Raw genomic sequence first — 14,855 nt, 5'->3', positions numbered from 1 at the left:
TTGTTCATAGAATCATAGAATCCTGCAGTGCTGAAGGAGGCCATTCAGCCCATCGAGTCTGCACCGACCACAATCCCACCCAGGCCCCATCCCCATAACCCCATGCATTTACCCTAGCTAGTCCCCCTGACACTAAGGGGCAATTTAGCATAGCCAATCCACCTAACCCGCACATCTTTGGACTGTGGGAGGAAACCTGTTCCTGCCATTCCCTCTGCATATCTTGCCCAAAATCTTAAGTCCCTTAGACTTACACTTCTATCGACTCTCCTCTCAACCTCCTGGGCTTCAAGGAGAACAATCCGAGCGTTTCCAAAGTAACCTTGTAGTTAAAATCCACCCCACCCCCCCTCCACCACCCATAAATCTCCTCAGCACCCTCTCAAGGAGCCTCACATCCTTCTGAAACTGTGGTGGCTAGAATGGGGTGCAATACCCTAGTTGTGGCCTAATCAGAGCTTTATAAAAGTTCAGCATAATTTCCCTGATTTTATAACATGCTTCAAATGTTTATCTGGAAAGTTCCCATTATAAATATGGACATATGAATATATAATGTTAAAATACAAATATAAGCAGATGGAATGTAGACAAATGGAATGTAAACATAGGGAAGTTTTGCTTCAGTTGTACAGAGATTTGGTGAGACCACATCTGGAGTGCTGTGTACAGTTTTGGTCTCCTTGTTTAAGGAGGAAGCAGCTCAGAGAAGGCTCACACAACTGATTCTTGGATTTGAGTGAGGAGACGATGTTATTTTATGAAGAAAGGTATGGAGGGTATTAGCTATGAGAGGTTTGTTTTCACTGGAATGACAGAAGCTGAGGGGGTGACCTGATAGAGGTTTAAAGATTCTGAGTGGCATGGACAGAGTGGATAGTCAGTTACTCTTTCCTAGGGTATAAATGTCAAGTACTAGAGGACAAAGCTTTAAGGTGCCTGGGGAAAAGTTTAGAGGAGATGGAAGAGGCAAGTTTTTTTACACAGAGGGTGGTGAATGTCTGGAATGTGCTGCCTGGGGAGGTGGTGGGAGCAGGTACGATAGCGGCATTTAAGGGCATCTAGACAAATACATGAATAGGATGGGAATGGAAGGATACAGACTCCCTCCGTAAGTGCATACGGTTTTAGTTTAGACAGGCAGCATGATTGGCACAGGCTCGGAGGGCCTGTTCCTGTGCTGTATGTTCTTTGTTCTCTTTGAAAGTCAAGTTGCGACCATAATCAGCAATGATCTTATCAAAAGGTGGAGCAGGCTGGAGGGGACCTGCTCATAATTCATATATGCGGGACTGAAATTATTCCATATTACAAGTGTGTGTGTACGTTTACTTCCAGCTAACTTACAAATAATGTTAACTTTTTGGTCCGTTCTGCCGGAGCAGTGATGGTGTTTTAAGTGGCATTTTGTTCTGCGCCTTTATCTCACAGTTTGGACTTGACTTACACCAGAGTGAGACAAGGTCTCCACATCTCAGCGGGCATTTCTCTAACTAGTTTGCTCGCTGTAGTACGTGTTTTATCGAAGCCACATTGTTCCTTTATGATCGTGACTTGAAACTTTTCCTTAACGAGTCCTCCAGATAATTCCATTCAAAGCCTGTCAATCTCCCTTCCGTTATTATTTGAGAAAAATTCTGCAATGTCAGGTATGGGGAAGCTGCTTCTCCAACTCAGTAACTGTGATCTTTTCTATCTTGGGTTTGATGTCACCCTGATTGCCACATTGATAGTGGGATATGACATATTCCTAACTTCCTTCCTACTAATGCTGACCACAAGATCGGTTAACTTTTCCCAGTTCCTCTTCAATTGAACTCTCCGCGGCGAGGATGCGTTTCCTTAATGTGTTCCAAACTATTCAATCATCCTACAGGCTCAGAACACTGCCCAGCAAATGGTTGGCGTTATTCCCCCGAATTAAAAGTGACAGATTAAGTGGCAATGACAGGAAATTATACTGTTCGGTTTGGTTCTACCCCACTCCCTCGAAAGGGTGAATGATCAGCACAAGAAAGCAGACAAAGCAATAACTTTGCCCCTTGGTAGTACACAAAACCAAAGAAAATCGGGAGAGTCTTGAGTGCTGCTGCGTTGGATGTTTAAAAGATATTCCATTGGAAAAAGAGAGGATCAGGCAAGCTAGGAAAGCATTTATATGGAGTAAGGGGAAATATGAAGACATAAGGCAGCAAATTAGAGGAGTAAATTGGAAGGAGGTATTCTCGGGGAAATGTACTGAAGAGAGGTGGCAGTTTTTCAACGAATGTCTGTCTCGAGTTCTACAGGACAACGTTCCGAGCAGACAGGGAGGTGTTGGTAGGTTAAAGGAACCGTGGTGCATGAAAGCTGTGCGGGACCTAGTCGAGAAGAAAAGGAAAGCATACAAAAGATTCAGAGAGCTTGACGATGATAGGGATCTAGATGAGTACACGGCTTGCAGGAAGGGACTAAAGAAGGAAATTAGGAGAGCCAGAAGGGGTCATGAGAAGGCCTTGGCAGGTCGGATTAAGGAAAACCATAAGGCGTTCTATAAATATGTGAAAAGTAAAAGGATGAGACGTGAAGGAATAGGGCCTATAAAAGGTGAAGGCGGGAAAGTCTACTGGCACCTCTGCCAGTAGAAATGGCAGAGGTGCTTAATGAGTATTTTGCCTCGATTTTCACAGAGGAGAAGGACCTGGGTGGATGTACTGCGGGCTTGCGGTGGACTGAAAAGATTGAGTATGTGGACTTTAACAAAGAGGTTGTGCTGGAATCTTTGAATGGCATCAAGATAGATAAGTCACCGGGTCCAGATGAGATGTACCCCAGGTGCGAGGGAAGAGATTGCAGAGCCTCTGGTGATGATCTTTGCGTCGTCGATGGAGACGGGAGAGGTGCTGGAGGATTGGAGGATTGCAGATGTGGTTCCTATTTTCAAGAAGGGGAATAGGGATAGCCCAGGAAATTACCGACCGGTGAGTCTAACCTCAGTGGTTGGTAAGTTGATAGAGAAGATCCTGAGGGACAAGATTTATGAGCATTTAGAGAGGTTTAGTATGCCCAAGAATACTCAGCATGGCTTTGTCAAAGGCAGATCATGCCTTATGAGCCTGGTGGAGTTCTTCGAAAATGTGACTAAATACATTGACAAAGGGAAAGCGGCAGATGTGGTTTATATGGATTTTAGCAAGGCGTTCGATAAGGTACTCCATGGAAGGCTTCTAGAAAAAGTGAGGGGGCATGGGATCCAAGGGGCTGCTGCCCTGTGGATCCAGAACTGGCTTGCCCAAAGGAGGCAGAGAGTGGGTATAGATGGGTCTTTTTCTAAAATGGAGGTCGGTCATCAGTGGTGTGCCCCAGGGATCTGTTCTCGGACCCTTGCTGTTTGTCATTTTCATAAATGACCTGGATGAGGAAGTGGAGGGATGGGTTAGAAATCTTAGAAACCCTACAGCACAGAAAGAGGCCATTCGGCCCATCGGGTCTGCACCGACCACAATCCCACCCAGGCCCTACCCCCAAATCCCTACATATTTTTACCCACTAATCCCTCTAACCTACACATCCCAGGACACTAAGGGCAATTTTAGCATGGCCAATCAACCTAACCTGCACATCTTTTGGTTGGTAAGTTTGCCGACGACACAAAGGTTGGTGGGGTTGTGGATAGTCTGGAGGGATGTCAGAAGTTACAGAGGGACATAGATAGGATGCAAGACTGGGCGGAGAAGTGGCAGATGGACTTCAACCCAGATAAATGCATAGTGGTCCATTTTGGCAGATCAAATGGGATGAAGGAGTACAATAAAGGGAAAGACTCTTAGTACTGTAGAGGATCAGAAGGACCTTGGGGTCCGGGTCCATAGGACTCTAAAATCGGCCCCGCAGGTGGAGGAGGTTGTTAAGAAGGCGTATGGTGTGCTGGCCTTTATCAATCGAGGGATTGAGTTTAGGAGTCTGGGGATAATGATGCAACTATATAAGACCCTCGTCAGACCCCACTTGGAGTACTGTGCTCAGTTCTGGTCACCTCATTACAGGAAGGATGTGGAAAAGATTGAAAGGGTGCAGAGGAAATTTACAAGGATATTGCCTGGATTGAGTGGCATGCCTTTTGAGGATAGGCTGAGGGAGCTCGGTCTTTTCTCCTTGGAGAGACGTAGGATGAGAGGAGACCTCATAGAGGTATATAAGATGTTGAGAGGCATAGATCGGGTGGACTCTCAGAGGCTTTTTCCCAGGGTGGAAATGGCTGCTACGAGAGGACACAGGTTTAAGGTGCTGGGGTGTAGGTACAGGGGAAATGTTAGGGGGAAGTTTTTCACACAGAGGGTGGTGGGCGAGTGGAATCGGCTGCCGTCAGTGGTGGTGGAGGCAAGCTCAATAGGGACTTTTAAGAGACTCCTGGATGAGTACATGGGACTTAATAGGATGGAGGGTTATAGGTAGGCCTAGAAGGTAGGGATTGTTTGGCACAACTTGTGGGGCCGAAGGGCCTGTTTTGTGCTGTAGTTTTTCTTTCTATTCCCATCATTGTACTTTCTGACTTGCATTGCCAGATGCATGACCTAATACTCTACTAATTCCCTTCACCTCTGTATCTCTCCTTTAGATTTATATATATTTGTATTCATTTCAGGTGAGAACTATCCTTTTGATTTTCACGGGCTCGCATTTTTGGATTGTGTCAGTGTTGACATTTCCTAGTGTTGCATGAGGCAGGTACATATTAATATTGATGACTTACCTGCTCATGTTTCACAGTCAGACAACTGCTTCTCGTGCCAATCAATCATTGCTGACTGAATATTTCCTGAAGCCAGCGGGGCAATGTCCTAGTATCCCCTTTTAGAGGGGAGATAACTATCCACTCCTTAAATCACGCTCCAAAATCCTGCACCCTCCGCCCCCCAAGGCCAGAACCTCAAGTAACATGTCACCAAAATAGAAAATTGCATTTCCTGGAGCTCCTAGCTTTCACTGTTGTACCAGAATTGACACCGCCTTGACAGTCGCAATGACCCTTTCCACAGAAACTATCGTCATTTACACCCTTGGTCACGTAGGCAAAGAATTTTGTAGGTGTCAAATGATTTTGTTGATAGAATCCAAACTCCAGGCAAGCTCTCTGCTGCGGTCGTGTGGTTAAAGACAGCCAGTGGAATAACAGCAAGGATGCTGTTGAGAAAAGCATGGATGTTAGGGATCTTGGGGAATTAAATAGTGATGTCTTGAGGAGTGTACGTATTACAGAGAAGAAGGTGCTGGAAGTCTTAAAGCGCATCAAGGTAGATAAATCTGCGGGACCTGATGAGGTATATTCCAGGACGTTGTGGGAGGCTAGGGAGGAAATTGCGGGTCCCCTAGCCGAGATATTTGAATCATCGATAGTCACGGGTGGGGTGCCTGAAGATTGGAGAGTGGCAAATGTTGTGCCTTTGTTTAAAAAGGGCTGCAGGGAAAAGCCTGGGAACTACAGGCCAGTGAGCCTCACATCTGTGGTGGGTAAATTGTTGGAAGGTATTTTGAGAGACAGGATCTACAGGCATTTAGAGACGCAAAGACTGATTAGGGACAGTCAGCATGGCTTTGTGAGTGGAAAATCATGTCTCACAAATTTAATTGAGTTTTTTGAAGGGGTAACCAAGAAGGTAGATGAGGGCAGTGCAGTTGATGTTGTCTACACGGACTTTAGCAAGGCCTTTGACAAGGTACCGCATGGTAGGTTGTTGCATAAAGTTAAATCTCACGGGATCCAGGGTGAGGTATCTAAATGGATACAAAATTGGCTTCTTGACAGAAGCCAGAGGGTGGTTGTAGAGAGTTCATAGAATCATAGAATCATAGAATCCCTACAGTGCAGAAGGAGGCCATTCGGCCCATCGAGTCTGCACCGACCACAATCCCACCCAGGCCCAACCCCCACATAACAACCCCCACAGTTGTTTTTCAAACTGGAGGCCTGTGACCAGCGGTGTGTCTCAGGGATCAGTGCTGGGCCCACTGTTATTTGTCATTTATATTCGTGATTTGGATGAGAATATAGGGGGCATGGTTAGTAAGTTTGCAGATGACACCAGGATTGGTGGCATGGTGGACAGTGAGGAAGGTTATCTCCAATTGCAGCAGGATCTTGAAAAATTGGGCCAGTGGGCTGACGAATGGCAGATGGAGTTTAATTTAGACAAATGCAAGGTAATGCATTTTGGTAGATTGAGCCAGGGCAGGACTTACTCAGTTAATGGTAGGGCATTGGAGAGAGTTACAGAACAAAGAGATCTAGGGGTACATGTTCATAGCTCCTTGAAAGTGGAGTCACAGGTGGACAGAGTGGTGAAGGCGGCATTCGGCATGCTTGGTTTCATCGGTCACAACATTGAATACAGGAGTTGGGACATCTTGTTGAAGTTGTACAAGACATTGGTAAGGCCACACTTGGAATACTGTGTGCAATTCTGGTCTCCCTATTATAGAAAGGTTATTATTAAACTAGAAACAGTGCAGAAAAGATTTACTAGGATGCTACCAGGACTTGATGGATTGAGTTATAAGGAGAGGCTGAATAGACTGGGACTTTTTTCTCTGGAGCGTAGGAGGCTGAGGGGTGACCTTATAGAGGTCTATAAAATAATGAGGGGCATAGATAAGGTAGATAGTCAATATCTTTTCCCAAAGGTAGGGGAATCTAGAACTAGAGGGCATAGGTTTAAGGTGAGAGGGGAGAGATACAAAAGTGTCCAGAGGGGCAATTTTTTCACACAGAGGATGGTGAGTGTCTGGAACAAGTTGCCAGAGATAGTAGTAGAGGTGGGTACAATTTTATCTTTTAAAAATCATTTAAATAGTTACATGGGTACGATGGGTATAGAGGGATATGGGCCAAATGTGGGCAATTGGGATTAGCTTAGGGGTTTAAAAAAAATAAGGGCGGCATGGACAAGTTGGGCCAAAGGGCCTGTTTCCATGCTGTAAACCTCTATGACTCTATGCAGGAGCTCAGTTTCGTGGATTGACAGGAGGAGCTAAAATTGTTCATCTTAAAAAGGTGGAAAGCAGATTTGATACAAATGTTTGAAATGGTGACCATCTAGCCAGAGAGAAACTGTTCCTATTTGGAACCAGATGACAGAGACTTAAAGTGATTGGTTCTTTTGCCAAAGGCAAGGCCTGGGGCCAAATGGGATCTACCCAGGTTACTGCGGGAGGCAAGGGAAGAAATAACTGGGGCCTTAACAGATATCTTCACATCCTCTTTGACCACAGGTGAGGTTCCAGAGGACTGGAGAATAGCCAATGTTGTTCCCTTGTTTAACAAAGGAAACAGGGATAATCCACGGAATTATAGGCTGGTGAGCCTGATGTCAGTGGTGGGGAAACTTTTGGAGAAGAAACTCAGGGACAGGATATGTGCACAGTTTGAAGGCAGCATGGCTTTGTGCAGGGAAGGTCATGTCTCACCAACTTGATTGAGTTTTTTGAAGAGGTGACAAAGTAAAATTGATGAGAGAAAGCCTGTAGATGTAGTTTATATGGACTTTAGTAAGGTGGCTGACAAGGTCCTACATGACAGGCTGGTACAAAAACTAAAATCACATGGGATTCGGGATAGGCTCGCTAGATGAATACAAAATTGCCTTGGTCATAGAAGACAGAGAGTAGCGGCGGTAGGGTATTTTTCAGAATGGAGATCTGTAGCTAATGGTGTTCTGCAGGGATCAGTGCTGGGACCTCTGTTGTTTGTAGTATATATAAACGATTGGGAGGAAAATGTAGGTGGTCTGATTAGTAAGTTTGTGGATAACAGGAAGATTGGTGGATTTGTTGATAGTGCTGGGGATTGTCTGAGGAACAGGATATAGATTGGAGATAGAAATGGCAGATGGAGTTTAATCCGGACATGTACGAGATGATGCATTTTAAAGGATCAAATTTAGGTGTGAATTATAATGTAAATGGCAGAACCCTTAGGAGCATTAACATACAGAGGGATTTGGGGATGCAGGGTCCATAGTTCCCGACAAGTAGCAACACAGGTGGCCAAGGTGATTAAGAAAGCACAGGACATGATTGCCTTCATCGGCTGGGGCATTCAGTACAAGAGTTGGGAAATCATGTTGCAGCTGTATAAAACCTTGGTTAGACCGCATTTGGAATATTGTGTGCAGTTCTGGTTGCCACACTACTAGAAGGACATGGAAGATTTGGAGAGAGTGCAAAGGTGGCTCACCAGGATGTTGCCTAGTCTCGAGGGTGTTGACTATGAGGAAAGGTTGAATAAAGTACGATTGTTTTCACTGGAAAGATGGAGGCTGAGGGGAGACCCTGACAGAGGTCTACAAAATTATGAGAGACATAGACAGGGTGGATAGTCAGAGGCTTTTTCCCAGGGTGCAAGTGTCAATTGCAAGGGGCCACAGGTTCAAGGTGAGAGGAGGAAAGTTTAAGAGAGATGTGCGGGGGAGGTTTTTCACACAGAGGGAGTATGGTTTTCATGCTAATGGAGTATGAACAGCTAGGAGCTAAATTAAAAAGCAGAACCAAAAAGGTGGTAATCTCTGGATTACTACCTGAGCCATGAACTAATTGGCACAGGGTCAATAAGATTAAGGAGGTAAATGCGTGGCTCAAAGATTGGTGTGGGAGGAATGAGTTTGAATTCATGGGACATTGGCACCAGTATTGGGGCAGAGGGGACCTGTTCTGATGGGATGGTCTTCATCTGAATCGTGCTGGGACCAGAGTCCTGGCGTATCGTATAACTAGGGCTGTAGATAGGGCTTTAAACTAAATAGTGGGGTGGAGGGTTCAGTTGTATGGAGAGTTGGAAAATCAAAGTTAAAGGAGAGGGTAGAAGTGCAGGTTAATGGAGAGGTTAGTAAAGTTTCCAGACCAGTGGGGTGCCCCAGGGATCTGTTCTGGGACACTTGCTCTTTGTGATTTTTATAAATGACCTGGATGAGGAAGTGGAAGGATGGGTTGGCACGTTTGCTGATGACACAAAGGTTGGAGGTGTTGTGGATAGTGTAGAGGGATGTCAGCAGTTGCAACGAGACATAGATAAGATGCAAGACTGGACGGAGAAGTGGCAGATGGACTTCAACCTAGATAAGTGTGTGGTGGTTCATTTTGGCAGGTCGAATAGGATGGAAGAATATAATATTAAGGGTAAGACACTTGGCAGTGTGGAAGAACAGAGGGATCTTGGGGTCCGGGTTCATAGGATGCATCTGACATGTGGGAGCCAGAAGGATATAGATAGGCTGGAAATTTGGGCAAAGAAATGGCAGATGGAGTTCAATCCAGATAAATGCGAAGTGATGCATTTTGGTAGAAATAATGTAGGGAGGAGCTATACAATAAATGGCAGAACCATAAAGGGTGTAGATACGCAGAGGGACCTGGGTGTGCAAGTCCACAGATCCTTGAAGGTGACGTCACAGGTGGAGAAGGTAGTGAATAAGGCATATGGCATGCTTGCCTTTATAAGACGGGGGCATAGAGTATAAAAGTTGGGGTCTGATGTTGCAAGTTGTATAGAACGTTGGTTTGGCCGCATTTGGAATACTGCGCCCAGTTCTGGTCGCCACACTACTAGAAGGACGTGGAGGCTTTAGGGAGAGTGCAGAGGAGGTTTACCAGGATGTTGCCTGGTATGGAAGGGCTTAGTTATGAGGAGAGATTGGGTAAACTGGGGTTGTTCTCACTGGAAAGACGGAGGATGAGGGGTGACCTAATAGAGGTGTATAAAATTATGAAAGGCATAGATAGGGTGCACGGTGGGAAGCTTTTTCCCAGGTCGGTGGTGACGTTCACGAGGGGTCATAGGTTCAAGGTGAGGGGCGGGGGGGAGGTTTAACACGGATATCAGAAGGACGTATTTTACACAGAGGGTGGTGGGGGCCTGGAATGCGCTGCCGGGCAAGGTGGTGGAGGCGGACACACTGGGAACGTTTAAGACTTATCTAGATAGCCACATGAACGGAGTGGGAATGGAGGGATACAAAAGAATGGTCTAGTTTGGACCAGGGAGCGGCGTGGGCTTGGAGGGCCGGAGGGCCTGTTCCTGTGCTGTATTGTTCTTTGTTGATGCTCAAAGCCGCGTCGCAGGTAGAGGCTGTGGTTAAGAAGGCGTATGGAATACTGGCCTTCATCAATAGAGGAATTGAGTTTAGAAATCGGGAGATAATGCTGCAGCTGTATAGGACCCTGGTCAGACCTCACCTGGAGTACTGTGCCCAGTTCTGGTCGCCTCATTACAGAAAGGATGTGGAAGCCATAGAACGGGTGCAGAGGAGATTTACGAGGATGTTGCCGGGATTAAGTGGTATGCCTTATGAGGATAGGTTGAGAGAGCTAGGTCTATTCTCCTTGGAGAGGCGAAGGATGAGAGGTGACCTGATAGAGGTGTATAAGATGTTGAGAGGTATTGATACAGTAGATTCTCAGAGACTTTTACCCAGGGTGAAATGGTTGTCACGAGAGGCCACAGGTTTAGAGTGCTGGGGAGTAGGTATAGAGGAGATATTAGGGGTAAGTTTTTCACTCAGAGGGTGGTGGGTGCGTGGAATCGGCTGCCAGTAGTGGTGGTGGAAGCGGAATCGATTGAGTCTTTTAAGAGACTTTTGGATAGGTTCATGGAGGTTAGTAAGATAGAGGGTTATAGATGAGCCTAGAAGGTAAGGAAATTGTTCGGCGCAACTTGTGGGCCGAAGGGCTTGTTTGTGCTGTAGCTTTTCTATGTTCTATGTTCTACCACGTAATAGAACAGAGAATACAGAAGGTGGGAGGAATCTAACCTTCGGCAGAGCAAAAAAGGTGACAAGTGTGAGAAGGGAGGTGGTCAATGCGGGACTGAGGGTGTTGTACCTAAATGCACGCAGTGTATAGGACAAGGTAAATGAGCTTGTTACGCACATTGAAATTGGTCGGTATGATGTTGTGGGCATCACAGAGACGTGGCTGCAAGGGGATCAGAGCTGGGATCTAAATATCCAAGGATATGTGTCCTATCGGAAGGACAGGCAGATGGGCAAAGGGGGCAGAGTTGCATTGTTAGTAAGGAATGAAGTTAAATCGACAGCAAGAAGTGATGTAGGATCAGAAGGCATAGAATCTCTGTGGGTAGAGTTGAGGAATCGCAAAGGTAAAAAGACCCTGATGGGAGTTATGTACAGGCCCCCGAGCAGTAGTCAGGATGTGGGGCAGAAAATAAATCAGGAGATAGAAAAGGCATATAAAAAGGCAATGTTACAATAATCATGGGGAACTTCAATATGCAGGTGGACTGGGAAAATTAGGTAGGTAGTGGATCCCAAGAAAAGGAATTTGTGGGATGTTTGAGATGGTTTTTTGGAGCAGCTTGTGACAGAGCCTACTAGGGAACAGGCAATTCTGGATTTGGTGATGTGTAATGAGGCAGACTTGATTAGGGAACTTAAGGTGAAGGAAACCTTAGGGAGCAGTGCCCACAAAATGATAGAATTTACCCTGCAGTTTGAGAGGGAGAAGCTGGAATCAGATGTAACGATATTACAATTAAATAAAGGTCAACTACAAAGCTGGCCAGAGTTGATTGGAAAGGGAGCCTAGCAGGGAAGACAGTGGAACAGCAATGGCAGGAGTTTTTGAGAGTTATTTGGGAGGCACAACAGAAATTCATCCCAAGGAGGAGGAAACATGCTAAGGGGAGGACGAGGCATCCATGGCTGACGAGGGAAGTCAAGGACAGCATAAAAGCAAAAGAAAAAGCATACAAAGTGGCGAGGATTAGTGGGAAGCCAGAGGATTGGGAAGCCTTTAAAAGTGAGCAGAGGACAACTAAAAAAGCAATAAGGGGGGAGAAGATGAAATATGAGTGTAAGCTTGCTAGTAATATAAAAGAAGATAGGAAGAGTTTTTTTCAATATATAAAAGGTAAGGGAGAGGCAAAAATAAACATTGGACCACTGGAAAATGAAGCTGGAGAAGTAATAATAGGAAACAAAGCAATGGCAGAGGAACTGAATAGTTACTTTGCATCAGTCTTCACGGTGGAAGACACCAGTGGGATGTCAGAGCTCCAGGAGAATCAGGGGCACAGGTGAGTGTAGTGGCCATCACTAAGGAGAAGGTTCTGGGGAAACTGAAAGATCTGAAGGTGGATAAATCACCTGGACCGGATGAACTACACCCCAGGGTTCTAAAAGAGATAGCTGAGGAAATTGTGGAGGCATTGGTGGTGATCTTTCAGCAATCACTGGAGGCAGGGAGGGTACCAGAGGACTGGAAAGTAGCTAATGTAACACCGCTGTTTAAGAAGGGAGGGAGGCAGCAGACGGGAAATTATAGGCCGGTTAGCCTGACTTCAGTCATTGGCAAGATTTTAGAGTCCGTTATTAAAGATGAGATCGCAGAGTACTTGGAAGTGCATGATAAAGTAGCACTGAGTCAGCACGGCTTTGTCAAGGGGAGCTCATGTCTGACAAATCTGTTAGAGTTCTTTGAGGAGGTAACAAGGAAGTTAGATAAAGGAGAACCAATGGACATGATTTATTTAGATTTCCAGAAGGCCTTTGACAAGGTGCCACATAGGAGACTGTTAAATAAGTTAAGTGTCCATGGTGTTAAGGGTAAGATCCTGGCATGGATAGAGGATTGGCTGACTGGCAGAAGGCAGAGAGTGGGGATAAAGGGGTCTTTTTCAGGATGGCAGCCGGTGACTAGTGGTGTGCCTCCGGGTCAGTGCTGGGACCACAACGTTTCACAATATACATTAACAATTTGGAGGAAGGAACTGAAGGCACTGTTGCTAAGTTTGTAGATGATACAAAGCTATGTAGAGGGACAGGTAGCATTGAGGAAGCAGGGGGGTTGTAGAAGGACTTGGACAGGTTAAGAGAGTGGGCAAAGAAGTGGCAGATGGAATACAATATAGAAAAGTGTGAGGTTATGCACTTTGGAAGGAGGAATGGAGGCATAGACTATTTTCTAAATGGGACAATACTTAGGAAATCAGAAACACAAAGGGACTTGGGAGTCATTGTTCAAGATTCTCTTAAGGTTAACGTGCAGGTTCAGTCAGCAGTTAGGAAGGCAAATGCAATGTTAGCATTCATGTCGAGAGGGCTAGAATACAAGAGCAGGAATGTACTTCTGAGGCTGCATAAGACTCTGGTCAGACCCCATTTGGAGTATTGTGAGCAGTTTTGGGCCCCAAATCTAAGGAAGGATGTGCTGGCCTTGGAAAGGGTCCAGAGGAGGTTCACAAGAATGATCCCTGGAATGAAGAACTTGTCGTATGAGTTACGGTTGAGGACCCTGGGTCTGTACTCTTTGGAGTTTAGAAGGATGAGGGGGGGCTCTTATTGAAACTTACAGGATACTGCGAGGCCTGGATAGAGTGAATGTGGAGAGGATGTTTCCACGAGTAGGAAAAACTAGAACCAGGCTAAAGGGACGATCCTTTAAAACAGAGATGAGGAGGAATTTCTTCAGCCAGAGAGTGGCAAATTTGTGAAATACTTTGTCACAGAAAGTTGTGGAGGTCAGGTCATTGGGTGTCTTTAAGACAGAGATAGATAGGTTCTTGATTAATAAGGGATTATGGGGAAAAGGCAGGAGAATGGGGATGAGAAAAGTATCAGGCATGATTGAATGGCGGAGCAGACTCGATGGGCTGAGTGGCCTAATTCTGCTCCTATGTCTTTTGGGCAGAGAGTGATGTGCCTGGAACACGCTGCCAGAGGAGGTGGTGGAAGCAGGCACATTAGCAACATTTAAAAGGCATCTGGATGGGTACAAGAATAGGGAGGGAATAGAGGGATACGGATCGAGTAAGGACAGATTTTTATAATTTAGTTAGGGCAAAATGGTTAGCATGGGCTTGGAGGGCCGAAGGGCCTGGTTCCTGTGCTCTACTTTTCTTTGTTCTTTGTAACACAAGGAAAACATGTTTTATACAGCGAATAGTTGGGATCTGGAATGCAACACCTTGAAAACGCTTTCAAGTGGGACTGGCCAAATTACTCTTGCAGTGAGCCAACACAAGCCAAGAGGATGAATGTCCTCCTGTGCTGTAATCATTCTAATTCTATAGAGATTTAATGTGAAGAAAGTAGAAAGAAACTCAAGTAAGGAGTAAGGAGTAAGGAGGGTTAAAAGGGGTCATGAAAAGTCATTGGCCAGCAGGATTAAGGAAAATCCCAAGGCTTTTTATACATATGTAAAGAGCAAGAGGGTAGCCAGGGAGAGGGTTGGCCCACTCAAGGATAGGGGAGCGAATCTATGCGTGGAGTCAGAGGAAATGGGTGAGGTATTAAGTGAGTACTTTGCGTCAGTATTCACCAAAGAGAAGGACTTGGTGGATGATGAGTCTGGAAAGGGTGTGTAGATAGTCATGTTGAGATCATGTTGTCATGTTGATCATGAGAGTCATGTTGAGATCAAAAAGGAGGAGCTATTGGGGTTCTTGAGAAACATTAAGGTAGACAAGTCCCCAGGATCTGATGGGATACACCCCGGAATACTGAGAGAAGCAAGGGAGGAAATTGCTGGGGCCTTGAGAGAAATCTTTGCATCCTTACTGGCTACAGGGGAGGTCACAGTAAGAGTTTTAACAACACCAGGTTAAAGTCCAACAGGTTTATTTGGTAGCAAATGGTGTTTGCTACCAAATAAACCTGTTGGACTTTAACCTGGTGTTGTTAAAACTCTTACTGTGTTCACCCCAGTCTAACGCCGGCATCTCCACATCATGACTACAGGGGAGGTCATGATGTGGAGATGCCGGCGTTGGACTGGGGTAAGCACAGTAAGAAGTCTCACAACACCAGGTTAAAGTCCAACAGGTTTATTTGGTAGCAAATACCATAAGCTTTCGGAGCGCTGCCCCT

Source organism: Mustelus asterias, chromosome 10 (genome assembly GCF_964213995.1).
Source record: "Mustelus asterias chromosome 10, sMusAst1.hap1.1, whole genome shotgun sequence".
Classification (NCBI taxonomy): Eukaryota; Metazoa; Chordata; class Chondrichthyes; order Carcharhiniformes; family Triakidae; genus Mustelus; species Mustelus asterias.
The sequence above is the reverse complement of the archived record's forward strand: the minus strand, read 5'-3'. Positions refer to the sequence as shown.